The sequence below is a fragment of the Portunus trituberculatus genome, chromosome 47 (genome assembly GCF_017591435.1).
Source record: "Portunus trituberculatus isolate SZX2019 chromosome 47, ASM1759143v1, whole genome shotgun sequence".
Taxonomy (NCBI): domain Eukaryota; kingdom Metazoa; phylum Arthropoda; class Malacostraca; order Decapoda; family Portunidae; genus Portunus; species Portunus trituberculatus.
This window is the reverse complement of record NC_059301.1, coordinates 22,321,081-22,334,901: the sequence shown is the minus strand read 5'-3', so window position 1 is coordinate 22,334,901 and position 13,821 is coordinate 22,321,081. Positions and strand designations below refer to the sequence as shown.

General features: G+C 39.4%; 1 protein-coding gene across 1 annotated transcript in view; it reads left to right on the top strand.

The window, feature by feature from the left end:
- LOC123520620 overlaps positions 1 to 13,821 on the top strand; it is a 462,153-nt gene that overhangs the window by 44,431 nt on the left and 403,901 nt on the right. The window lies entirely within an intron of this gene.

Below are 13,821 nucleotides of genomic sequence, written 5' to 3'. Positions count from 1 at the left end.
TGCACCAAACTTTGCTTAACAACACGTGGGAAAGACCTGGCCGGATTGCAACAGTTGGAGCGCAGGTGGCCAGTGTTCCCATCGGACATCCCAAGTGTGGCGTGAATCAGCTGACGAAAAGTTTGGAATGCATGGTGTTTTTCAGGGGTCGTTGCTAAACAGGTGAGGTGATGATGTTTTGGGAATTGGGTTGTTTACATAGATAGATAGATAGATAGATAGAAAGTTAGATAAGGAGATAGATGTTTAGATAGGTAAATAGATAAGTAGACAGGCAGATATATAGATTGATAGATAAAGATAAATAGATGGATAGATAGATGGATAGTAGACAGAATGATAGATAGATAGATACAGACAAACAATACAGCAGGTTAATTAGACAGGTAGATAGATAAATACCGATGAACAGATAGAAAGATAAATAAATAGAATGACAGACGAATCCAGACAAATAAATTAGAAAAACAGACAAATAGGGGCCGCCGTGGTACAGTGGATCCATGCGTGCTTTGGAGTCCGAGTGATCTCCAAGCGCACGGGTTCAAATCCTGTCCACGGTCCGAGTGTAGGTTGGGCTTCCTCACTCGGGGCAACGGTTTCCTAGCGGGTGGGCTTTGAGATAAGAGGTACCACAAAAAGTATCCCCTTTAGCCCTGAAATTCCCTTGAAAAAGCCCACATGGTATAAATAAAAAAATAATAAATAAAAAAACTGACAAATAAATGCATACCTATAAATAGACGGGTGGGTAGATAGGTAGGTAGGTGGATGGGTAGATAGGCTAATAGGTAAACAGAAAAGGAGAGAAAGGTAGATTCAGATGGATTAACAGACCAAATCCTCAGAATGCAGTTGTTTACTCTTACATTTAGAGTTTGTGATTGGTTTGGTTAAACGAAACGACGCACGCAAAACGAATAACGGAACATCCAAATTCGTTTATTCATCCACGAGAAATTCGGAACGGGGACAAATTTTCACACACACACACACACACACACACACATACAATCTCTCTCTCTCTCTCTCTCCAGCATACACAACACCTCCCTTTCCACCTACACGTAAAACAATACATCCATGCAAAATTCACATATGTTCCTCTCCCTTTTTGTTGGTCCGTGCGGTGTGTGAATGCCCGGCCAGCTGCATATTCGTCCCCTCCAGCCCTTTATGCTTAGTGCGGCAGCGGCAATCAGGGCTGGGGTGATGTAACGGTGCTAACACTACCACCTAAGTACGGAGGTTCAACACACTATACTAGATGCATGGACTTACTTATTTGTGTGTGTGTGTGTGTGTGTGTGTGTGTGTGTGTGTGTGTGTGTGTGTGTGTGTGTGTGTGTGTGTGTGTGTGTGTGTGTGTGTGTGTGTGTGTGTGTGTGTGTGTGTGTGTGTGTGTGTGTGTGTGTGTGTGTGTGTGTAGGGGATAGGAATTAGAGATGTGTCTGTCGATTTATTATTATATCCCTTGTTTTATCTATATTTCTGCCTGCCTGCCTCTCTCTCTCTCTCTCTCTCTCTCTCTCTCTCTCTCTCTCTCTCTCTCTCTCTCTCTCTCTCTCTCTCTCTCTCTCTCTCTCTAACAACACTAACATCTTCATTATATACAACCCAGGAAAGCTAACTCAGAAATACAAAAAAAAAAAAAAAAAAAACTCTACCAGTTATCCCAAATATATTCCACCCTGAAGTTTAATGAGGTGTCACTGAAAATAAAGCAGTGACGGGCGGGTTGACTCATACATCACACTATATTACGCCGCTCGGTAAACACCCATTCTCCTCCGCGTCAGGTCGAGAGGAGTTGCCCTGACGCCCCATGAGATACTGACGCGACCTCTAGGCGTCTTGAAGGAGAACTGTGGTCGATCTGCTACTCTCAGTTCTCGGCCAGACATCGATGCTTCTCTTAAATTAATGGACTTGTATGATTTTCCGTCCTTTATCTTGTTTTGCTTTCTGTTTTAGGTAATTCTGTGTAGAGATGTAATAGCTAAGAAGGAAAAAGGAAGAGTAAATAGCAGATAAAGGATGGTACTTATGGACTGCAGGTTAAAGCGAGTAAAGACAGCAGGAGAATGAAAATACAAGATAGGGTGCAAAATAAAGAGCAAACATGTTGAAAAAAAGAATAGGTAAAAGAAAGATGAAATAGTGAATAAAAGAAAGTACAAATAGTGTGCAAAAGGAAGTAAACACAGTAGGTAAATTAAAATAAAAGACAGAATGCAAAAGAAAAAGAAGCCAACAAAAAAAAAAAAATTAGGTAACCGTTTCTTATTTCTCCAGCCCCACAATTTATTCTTGTAAGATTTGGTAAGGAAAGCACTTGTAAATCTTTCTATTATTCTCAGTCACTGGTTATGTGTGAAGAGACAATAGCTACACGTATGTGGGTATAATAAGAATAAGAATAGAGAGAAAAGTCCGTTTGATAAAGAGGAAATGAAAGGTGGTCGAGGAATATAGAGGAGGGTTGAATAGAGGAAGGAAAATGCAAGACTGGAAAGCAAGTGAATAATGATTTCTGAGGAAGAGTGTTCCCGCATGAATATGGAAAAACTTGGTGGTAAAATGAAACCCAGAAAGAAAGGAAAAAGAGAGAAAGAAAGAGAGAAAGGAAGAAAGAAAGGGGAAATAAGAAAGAAGAAAAAGAATAAGAAAGAAGTTGATTTTTGCAAACCTTTAGATTTCCTTACAGATTATATTCGTTTCTCTCCTCAAAAGAAAGACGGGAAATTAAAATGGTGTTTTTATGTGTGGTGACGTAAGCAGCCAGTCTTCCTTACCAGATCGCTGAGATTGATGGGAAATTTCAAATCTGTCACCATTGGGAAGTCTTGCCGATAGCAGGAGCAACATAAATATCGACGAAACACATGCTTGCAGCCGAGGATTTATGGCAAAGAAATTAAGCCATCGTTCTCAAGAAAAAATAAATAAATACAAGCAGGAGCACAATAAGGAGAAGGAAAAGAAAAAGAAAGGAAGAAGAAGAAGAAGAAGAAGAAGAAGAAGAAGAAGAAGAAGAAGAAGAAGAAGAAGAAGAAGAAGAAGAAGAAGAAGAAGAAGAAGAAGAAGAAGAAGAAGAAGAAGAAGAAGATAGAGACAAAGACAAAAACGAAGAAGTGATAGAAGAATAAACAATAGCAAAAGAAGAAAACAGAAGATGGAATGCGTGTACTAGTGGAAAGACGAATACAATGACGAGGCACTGACAGACAGAGGCACCAGGACTCGAGTGCCATACAGACATACACTTGCGATGAAATAATGTCACGAATACCCTCCATCCCTCCCCAGTGCTTCAGTCGATACAGATTATAAACTATTCAGTGCCAACGAGGGTAGAAGAAAATAATAAAACGGGAGGGGACGGTGAAATCAATTCTGAACTAACTTAAACTTTCTCAAACTTAAGCCAAAATATAAGTTTTCGAAAACATCCGGATTGAAGGATTATGCTTATTCTTTGGATGTACTTAATAAAAAAAAAAAAAAAAAACAAGGTGGATACAAAAATATAGTGTAGGACTTCAAAGCATCTTGTGTGTATTTTTTTTAAGAACGAACATGAAATATACAACTGGAAATATGTCGCCCAGAGTAGGAAATGAGACCGTCCTGTCAACTCGTGTCGGCAGCGTGTTTAACTTGTACAGATGCTTCTATGTTTTTTTTTTTTTTTTCTTACCATATTTTATTTAGTGAGGCTGCATCAGAGTACGGGTCCTGCGTCCTGGAATTTTCTTGTTAGTCAAACAAACCTTCCTGACCGCTGATACTCGTTCTAAATGCGAAGATATAAAGTTGAGAGGCTGGCGTGATGGCTTTCTGTTTCGTTCCAGAGTTCCTTACACGTGTATTTTACTTTATAGTACGCATGCCTTAACCTGAAACCTCCTCTCCGCCCTGACGTCAACTCTAGTGCCTACACAGAGGGTATATAGTAGATGGTATGAGTCCCCAAACAAGGCTGAGGGATGGGACTGTGACGACACAAAGATTCCTAAGCCGAGATATGTAAATGAGTTAATCTTCAAATCTCGTTTTTGCTAATGATAAAAAAAAAAAGTCTACTGCACTACGGGAGGAAATAAGCCGGACTGACAGCTTTAAGGTGGCAGTGTTCGAGCATCGCAACTCGGCGCCCAGTGACCTGAGGGAAGTAACACCTGGCGTGCGTCTGCCATCCGTCACCTGTCACCGCGTGGATCTAAAATAACGTCACACTGACATGATAGACAGTCGGTGCTCCCTGACTGTGTATTGGTTCTCACAATTACAAGTAGTGGTTACAAACTTATACATACAAATGAGTATTGAAGAAGTATACACACAGATCAATCAATCAATCAGTCAATAACCAGACAAACAAACAAACGAACAAACTAAATAAGAAACACCCGAATACACGCTGACAGTTTTTATAACTTTTTTTCAGCCTAGAGGAAAAAAATACTGCATCCTTTTTTATGAGAAAAATTTGTATTTTGATTTGAATCATACTGAAAACATTCACAATATGAGCAGCTACAATTTTGGGCGCGTCTATACCACACGATAAACAACACCGCATTTATGAATTTATAATCAATGGATGTTATTGCCACGGCGGCTGAGTGTCCTCAGTGAAGATATCGGACCGATAAAACCTGAGCCGCCTGTACACCCTTCAGAGGCTCCTTTGTGCAGCTGAACCTGCCAATGACCTCCAGCAGGGTTTCTCAGTCTTTATTACTTGAAGGCACACGAAAGGAATATCTTGGGTTTTAAAGGAGCAGCAATCCCGTAGACACTGTAGTTCAGGGAAACTAAAAGATATAAATAAAAAAAAAAACACGTACTTTCTAGACAAAAAAGTAAACTAGGCGGCACACTTTGGTGATAGCGGCAGCGAACAGTTTGCGAGTCACTGAGGTTCGAGTAGAGCATCACATGTACTACTTAAGGATCTAATAACTAAACTTAATACTTTTACTTTCACCTTGACTCCCTTTCTGCTGCTGTCGTTCAAAGTATTGTGAAAATGTGAATGCATGGACTCATCGAAAATAAGGAAGGAATAGGACACAGCATAGACACATAATAGAGTATAATACAAAAAAAAAATTTGTGGAGTTGTACGTGATTTGGCGAGAAAAAAAAAAGTTCAATCAGTGAAAAAATAAAATGTTCTGTAAAAACACTAAAGTTTTTGAGTGTAAGAAAAATTTACCGAGTTCTTGAATTTCACATTGGGGAAGACCGAGAATGGAATCATCGTTCTTTCCAACATCATAAACTTTGGAAGCAGAATTTACTTGCCGAGAAAAACAGCGCAAACCAGAATTCATGATTAAAGAAAGTTTCCACAAGAGATGACAGTTACAGTATTATTTAGGAGATATATTGGAAAAAGAAAACTGTATGTATGAACCAGATAATGAGACACACCAGAACCAGTACGTGTAATAAGCCTGGAAATATTGGGATAGGTAATTTATTTTCTTTTCATTCTTTTTTAAGATTGGTGCAAAAAAAAAAAAAAAACTGAAAACCACACAAATATGTTTCCAGTAATCATATAACCCTGCCGTGTCAACAAAACATCCTCCTCACTGTTCCATATATACACATTCACTCCCTCACTGTATTCCATTTACATAAAGTTAATTTCACTTGGTTATTGCCATCAAACTAATAATCCGCACCGGTAGTGGGTTTTGTTGTATAATTGTGGAGTGTGTGTGTGTGTGTGTGTGTGTGTGTGTGTGTGTGTGTGTGTGTGTGTAAGAGTGTGACTTTATGATAAAATACTTTTCCGGTCTCATGAATATGCTAAGCCACACACTTACCTAAACACACACACACACACACACACACACACACACACACACACACACACACACACACACACACACACACACATTTAGAGGCTAAACTGCACTAAACTTATCTACCTTCACTTGATTAGATAGGCGACCTTGTTGTGTTCCTCCTCCTCCTCCTCCTCCTCCTCCTCCTCCTCCTCCTCCTCCTCCTCCTCCTCCTCCTCCTCCTCCTCCTCAGCAGACATCATGAGAGAGCAGGATGTCACTCACTCACTTTTTCCCTTTGACTTCATCTTCCACCACTTTGAGGAGCCCCAATAAGCTTTAATATTGAGCGTGGCATCGTTGGCCTCACTCCTTTAATGGCCGGAAAGAACGGACAATGAAGGCAGTGTAATTTGATCTCGCAAAACGCATTCAAGCGGCGCCGGAACAAAGACAAGAGGAGGAGGAGGAGGAGGAGGTAGGTCGGTGCATATGGCGCGTTTCTAGCATGATGTGTGTGTATATGTGTGTGTGTGTGTGTGTGTGTGTGTGTGTGTGTGTGTGTGTGTGTGTGTGTGTGTTGTAGCGGTGGTGATGAAAGGCTCAATGGATGCAAAGTTACGTGAGTTGCAAACTTTATGAGAATTAATCACCTTTCTTTTTCTCTCTCTCTTTCTGTGTCGTTCGTTTTCTCCTAGACAAAAGCTTCCTCTCAATTAGTCCCTCTTGACACGGCTAACTTTGGTACATAAAAAAAAAAAAACGTTTGAGTTTAGAATAAGTAAGAATTTCGTCTCTCTCTCTCTCTCTCTCTCTCTCTCTCTCTCTCTCTCTCTCTCTCTCTCGACGGCACTAACCTGCACAATGAGTAATATCTCCTCGTCATTCTTACGCAATGCACCGCGCCAGCCAGTCCCTTGCGCCGACAGTTAAGATATATTGCACGGTTTTCTCCGCACAATGAGACGTTTTGTCTGGGCCGCCTTCCTTTACTGGGATATCAGGCTGGTATGTATAAAGACAGGTAGTTCCATCCGCAGCCATGAAAAGACAAGTATTCCAGTCATTTCATTGATGTACTCACATAAAGAAATTACAAGTTTTATATTATTATCCTACGATTTTTTTTTCGTTTTGTATTGTATGATTTTAGGGATATTTCGTTGTATATCTCAACATCTATTGCACTGGTAATGGATAACAATGTATTGAAAGCAGATAAATAAATAAAGCAATATACAACTAGTATGTAAATATAAAATAAACAAATATATAAAACTAAACAGGAAGAGATGGTATCCTATTTGAAATCAAGTGTTGTGCTCAGATCTTTCTAATACGTGACGCTAAACCGCAGAGACGACCTTCTTTTTATACAAACGAGCCAAGCGTGTCATGTCCCATCGCTGCTTCCTCACTAACTCACACAACATCGCGCTCACTCAAACCTCAGACTTAATAACACTCACAATAAAACCATGCTGAATAAAACTACGGATTCTTGGTTATCTCTCCGTCAACACACCTCCATAAAAATACCATGACCACTTCCCCATCAGATTATTTACTTGACTAATATTTTAACTCAAAGGACCGCCATGCTCAATAACACTAAGGTTTCTGGATCACTTCTCCATCCCCCTTCCGTGACTATAGTGAAGCAGGTCCCCAGGTGCCTCTCCCAGTCTGATAAAGTCACCAGTCGAGTAAATATTACGCTTCACAGATACAAACTTATAAAAAAAAAAAAAAGCATGACACAAATAGTCCATTTTACACATGATACTACAAACAGCGGATCGTATCGCGTATATATTTATATGTGTTTCATTTGTTCCTGACACACATTTCATGAAATTTGTGTTTACTCGCATATCGATGAGATCTGGATTGGGGACACTGGCAACATTTTGGTTACGAATACCATTTCCACAAACGCGATCAAACATTCATTTATTCTTTTTTTTTCCTATCGTGGAAATACTCTGCCCTGGAACACGAAGGTACAGGGAAACACGACAAGTGAGCGAGACAGCACAATGTTCTTATTCGTTGCTGCTTTCTCTCTCTCAATACGAAACTGTCTCAAGATCTCAATGACTCGCTAACAAACGGTTATTGGCAATGCAGGCTGGTGATCAGAGCCTGATACGTCCTCGAGAGAAATTCTAGCTCTGGTTTTCTTGAAGTACAAGTAATGTGAAGCAGAAAATGTAAGAATGTATATAAAGGAGAAAAGTTTTGGAGGGGAGGCAGGTTGACACGCAGGCAGATATACACACAGACGGACATACAAATGAACATTCAGAAAAGATAAAAAGCAAAATACACACACCCACGCGCACTCACTCATTCTCTCTCTCTCTCTCTCTCTCTCTCTCTCTCTCTCTCTCTCTCTATCAAACTAAAAATCCCAAAACTTCTTAAAACAAAAAATACTTTAAATTCAACTCTCCCCACCAAAACATAGACAACCTTCACCTCACCATCACCGCAACTGTTACCCTGCCACTTGCCCTTCACACACACGCACCTTGGGAAACTTTCAGGCACCGCTGGCTCTTCGGTCCCTCAAGGATAGAAGCCTGCCACCCTGGAGCCGGAGAGACATACCTGGGTGGCGGTGATCACACAGCCATCAGAAACTCATCACACGTCACCATTACTCTCCCACCACCGCCCCGACGAAGAACGCGAAACCGAGTAATTGAGGCAAAAAGAAAAGGATAAAAAAAAAAGTGATAGCGAGAGCGAGAGAGAGAGAGAGAGAGAGAGAGAGAGAGAGAGGCTGGGAGAGGGAGTTGTGATCACTTTCAGATAGCAATTTAATCTGATACAAACTCAACGGAGGATAATATTATGCGAAATCTTTTCCTAAGAAGATGAGGAGATTCTGGAGGAGGAGGAGGAGGAGGAGGAGGAGGAGGAGGAGGAGGAGGAGGAGGAGGAAGCAGCGAATGGAGGAGATAAAATATGAAGTCTAACAAGAATGTGAAAGGACAAGGGAATTGAGATGAACTCTGCCCTAAGGTATAGAAAATGGAGAAACGGGAAGCAAATAAAGACAAAAGAAAATGTAGTATATTCTGATTTTATTCTCTCTCTCTCTCTCTCTCTCTCTCTCTCTCTCTCTCTCTCTCTCTCTCTCTCTCTCTCTCTCTAGTATATTTATCTAATCAACTACATATTTACCATTTTTTACCAACGTACTTATGAGTGGAGACATGTATATTTAAATGAATGCATGTATTTATGTATGTATCTACTTATCTATCATTTATCTGCGTCACTCTACATACATGCAAACCACACCCTAACACACACACACACACACACACACACACACACACACACACACACACACACACACACACACACACACACACACACACACACACACAGGTGAAGCAAATAACCATCACACTAACACTCACATATCAAATAACGTACCGCTCGGATGCTGGCTTTTCATTATCCTCCTCTTCCCTGAACCAGCGACACCTATCAATAAATTATATCGCACAATTAATGAGCATCTGCATCGCTTACTACCAGCTGTTCGGTGCCAATGACAAATTACCCGCCTGACCGACAGCCTATCAAGCGTGCGACTCATCAGTATCGCGCAAACGTCTGCTAATGGAGTGCCTCTGCTGGTGCTTGGCATTGGGCGAGCTGGAATGAGCCCTGTGATAGTCAAGCTGAACTAAAACTGGAGCCGTATTCTGAAATGGTGCCGTGTTTTGATCTGTGGTATTTTCGTAGTGTTTTTTTTTTTCTGTATTTGTATCATGAAAGTATTCTTAAACGTTTTTCTTTTCTATTTTTGCTACAGGTTCACGTTCCAAAGCTCAACTAAAACTAGAGTCGTATTCTGAAATGGTGATGTTTGGAAAGGCCGTGTTTTGATCTGTGGTTTCATTTCGTAGTTCTTTTTCTTTATTTGTGTCTTATTTTTGCTAGAGATTCATGTTCTGAACTAAAACCAGTCATATTCCTAAATAGTGCTGTGTTAGTTGTGAAAACCGTGTTTCATCTGTAGTGTTCTTGTAGTATCATGAAAATATTCTTAAACGCTATTTCTTTTGCTACAGGTTCACGTTCCAAAGCTGAACTAAAACTAGAGCAGTGTTCTGAAATGGTGCTGTATTCTGTTCTAACAGGTTTTGATCTGTGACGTTCTCATATATATTTTTTTCACGAGAATATTCTTAAACACTTTTTTTTTTTTTTTTTGTTAGAGGTTCCCTGCCTTCTGAAAGCACTCTAACAAGATCTGTGCTATTCTCACACATGCTTTTTTGTTGTTGATTGTGCTGCATTCTTGTTATATACTATTCAAGTATATAAAATGAAAGAATCACTGGAGATTCAAGTATTTTTTTTTTCATCAGAACTAAAGGTCTGTGTTCCGAAATGATGCTGTGGTCTTTGTACCCAATATCTTCCACACAAGCTTGTTACAAGTTTAAGAAGATAAGGCGCTAAAATGCTTGAGAACACCTGAACGTACCTGAACTGGCAGAGAAGTCACGGAAATAACACTCGTAACGTCAAGTTTTAAAGTGAGAGTAAAGATATTACAGCAAAAAAAAAAAAAAAAAAAAAAAAAAGTTTTACTAAGATGACGCGAGTGTAGAAAATACAAGAAAAAGAAAAAGACAGAAATGAAAAGAAACAAGCATGAGTGATGTGAGGACGAAAAAATAAAACAAAAAAAAAAAGAAAAAAAGTGAGTAGAAAGAATATGCAGGAAGTTATACCCTCACTCGCTACATTTCGATTTCTTTCGTCTAATGTTTCAGTTTGCTTCGTGCGCCGTGGAAGGTATGTCTTTATTTGCTCGCTTGTATTGCTCTATTTGTCTCTGCCTGTCTGTCTTTTTCCCTGCTTACATCTAATCTCTTTTTCGTTTTTTTTTTTTATCAGTATTTCCCCTCTGTTCTCTCTCTCTCTCTCTCTCTCTCTCTCTCTCTCTCTCTCTCTCTCTCTCTCTCCCCTCTGCCACCTGTAATTTATCCCTGCAGGCGTAGCTGGCGGGCGCGAGGCACAGTGAGGGAAGCTTAATACAAATTTATATCTACTGAGGGGAGAGAGAGAGAGAGAGAGAGAGAGAGAGAGAGAGAGAGAGAGAGAGAGAGAGAGAGAGAGAGAGAGAGAGAGAGAGAGAGAGAGAGAGAGAGAGAGAGGAGAGAGAGGAGAGGAGAGGAGATTAGGGAAGAGGAGGAATTGAAGAGAAGAGGAGAGAGAGGAGAGAGAGGAGAGGAGAGAAGAGAAGAGAAGAGAAGAGAAGAGAAGAAAAAAAAAAGGGAAATAGGAAACAAAAGAATAAAGATTAACAAGAAATACAAAAAAGTAATATTAAAACCTGAAAAAAAATATTGAAGCTCACCACACACACACACACACACACACACACACACACACACACACACACTTAACTAGGTAACATGCACGATCGTCAATAGCACACCTGAACAATAGCAATCCACACAGGTAATGGGAGAGGCGTTATTTGGATGCCGCGGTATTAGCAAAGTGCAGGACTCGGGCTGGGAATGTAAAAGCTGCTTCCACTCCACTCTCCTTCAGGTCATATGTTTCGTTTTCTTTCTCTCTCTCTTTTTCTAAGTTGTATTGCTGTCTCTTTCTATTTTTCGAATGCATTTTCTGATCTATATTTCACGGTCTCTTCTGTTTCTTCTCTCTCTCTCTCTCTCTCTCTCTCTCTCTCTCTCTCTCTCTCTCTCTCTCTCTCTCTCTCTCTCTCACGTATTTTCTGATGTTTCCTTTGTTGTGAGTATCTCTGCTTTCAAATCTCTTTCAATTCATAAGATTTTTTTTTTCTATTATCTATGTAGTCTATTTTTTTCAGTTCTTCTGTGTTTTTTTTTTTTTAATATATCTTTACTTCGTGGCTGCCTAGTTTTCATAGTTTCATTGGTTATGTTCTTCATGATAAGCTGTTTTAACTTGATTCTTTTATGTATTTTTGTTTTATTTTTTTGCTTTGCTTTCCCATCTTTCATGCTCAACAAGTTCTTTTTTTTATTTATTCTACTGTACGACTTTGGTCTAATATGGAAATTTTCTAAACTGTCTTTCCTGAGCTCTTCACAGTCCCTTGTCTTTTCGATCTAATACCTTCACAAATATTTTTTTTTTTTAACAATTTATTATCTTCCTTTCACAGTTCCTCACTTTCACACTTTCTATTTTACCGATTTTTTTTCTGATTTATCTTTTACAGTTCGCCTGCCTTTTTCATCTTTTATCTATCATTTCCTGCCTTTCCTAGTATGTCCTTCACGCCTCCTCTTCTGTGTGTTTTATATTTTACAGTTTCCCCACTTTTAACCTCCCATCTTCCTCGGTTTTTCTGCTTTCCGATCGCCTATCTCTCACGAATTCTTTTTCCTTTCGTCTTTAGAAAAAAAAAAGACAAATAAACAAATTCCATTCCGAAAACAAAACTGGAAAGATTTATGGTCTACACTATTTCCAGAGCTTCCATCTTTCATATGACCTCTTATTTTTCTATAGTTCTTCTTCATAACGTAGCTCATGCAATTAATCTTTCCATACTATACTTTCTAAAGATTGATTCCGTCAGTAGCTTCCTCTTTTTATCTGACTTATTTTTTCTTCACATTTTTCTTCTTCACATCATAAATCGCGAAATCAATCTTAATATATTCTACTTCCCGAACTTATATTCCCCAGTTTCTCATTCTGTTGCACTCTGTAAATCGTAAGCCTTCACATCCACGCGCCGGTCTACGCCTGTTAATGTTGCAGCAGCGCCATGACACACAATAAATCTTCACTCGCGTTCGTCATTCCCTCTCTATAGTTCCGGTTATCTATTTCATTCATCGCGTCTGTGTTACTGTGAAGCGAGGCGAAAACACTGTGATAGTTTTGATTGGTCACATAAAAAGGAAGTGCATCATATTGTGTCAAATTGTTGTTTTTCACCCATATTTTAACTCATACTCTCTTTGCTTTGCATTGCTCTACGTTAAGGGTCATCAAAATATGTGAAAAATAAAAGATCCATGAAAAAATTAACAAATAAAACCTTTTGTCTAGCTCGTCCAATGTCAAAAGGCTTCTTTACGAATATGAATAAAACTTCACATCAAAGATATCTTTTTTTCTGACAGCAAGTTAATTTGAGAAGCTTTCTTCATTCATTCATTTATCATTCTACATATATATATATATATATATATATATATATATATATATATATATATATATATATATATATATATGTGTGTGTGTGTGTGTGTGTGTGTGTGTGTGTGTGTGTGTGTGTGTGTGTGTGTGTGTGTGTGTGTGTGTGTGTGTGTGTGTGTGTGTGTGTGTGTGTGTGTGTGTGTGTGTGTGTGTGTGTGTGCGTGAAATAAAAGAAATTTGTTTTTCAATACCTTTCACGTAAAGAAGATTAAAGAAAAACCTTCAAGATTTTCGTTTATATGTGATCATATTGTTCAACACAAAAGGAAATGTCTGGAAAAATATATTTCAGTTTCGTAAGGAAAACTTATTCTATACGCGAGCAGACTGATGAAGAAAGATGGAAAGGCGATTACAAGACAAAATCTCATCAAAGATGTCCTCTCGAATCGTTTTCTGTCTCCATTATAATACAAGAGCAGAGCCACAGTCACTACCTTCATAGCCATCACCACGGTGCTGAGTCATGGCGCCTCTAGTATGCTACCAACGAGCATATTCTCTCTCTCTCTCTCTCTCTCTCTCTCTCTCTCTCTCTCTCTCTCTCTCTCTCTCTCTCTCTCTTTAAACTGTCAATGACAACAATATTTTCACCTCGTCACTGATACATGATTGATGAATTACCACGATCATCCTGTTTGTGTTTCTGTCTGCATATCTTTGTGTTTACGCGCCAATAAATCTTAAATCATTCGTCTGCGTCAGAGTAACAGCCTCCTGATTCCCCAGAGTGGCGGTGGTGGCGGTGCGTGGAGGGTGGAGTGGCTGTAGCGGT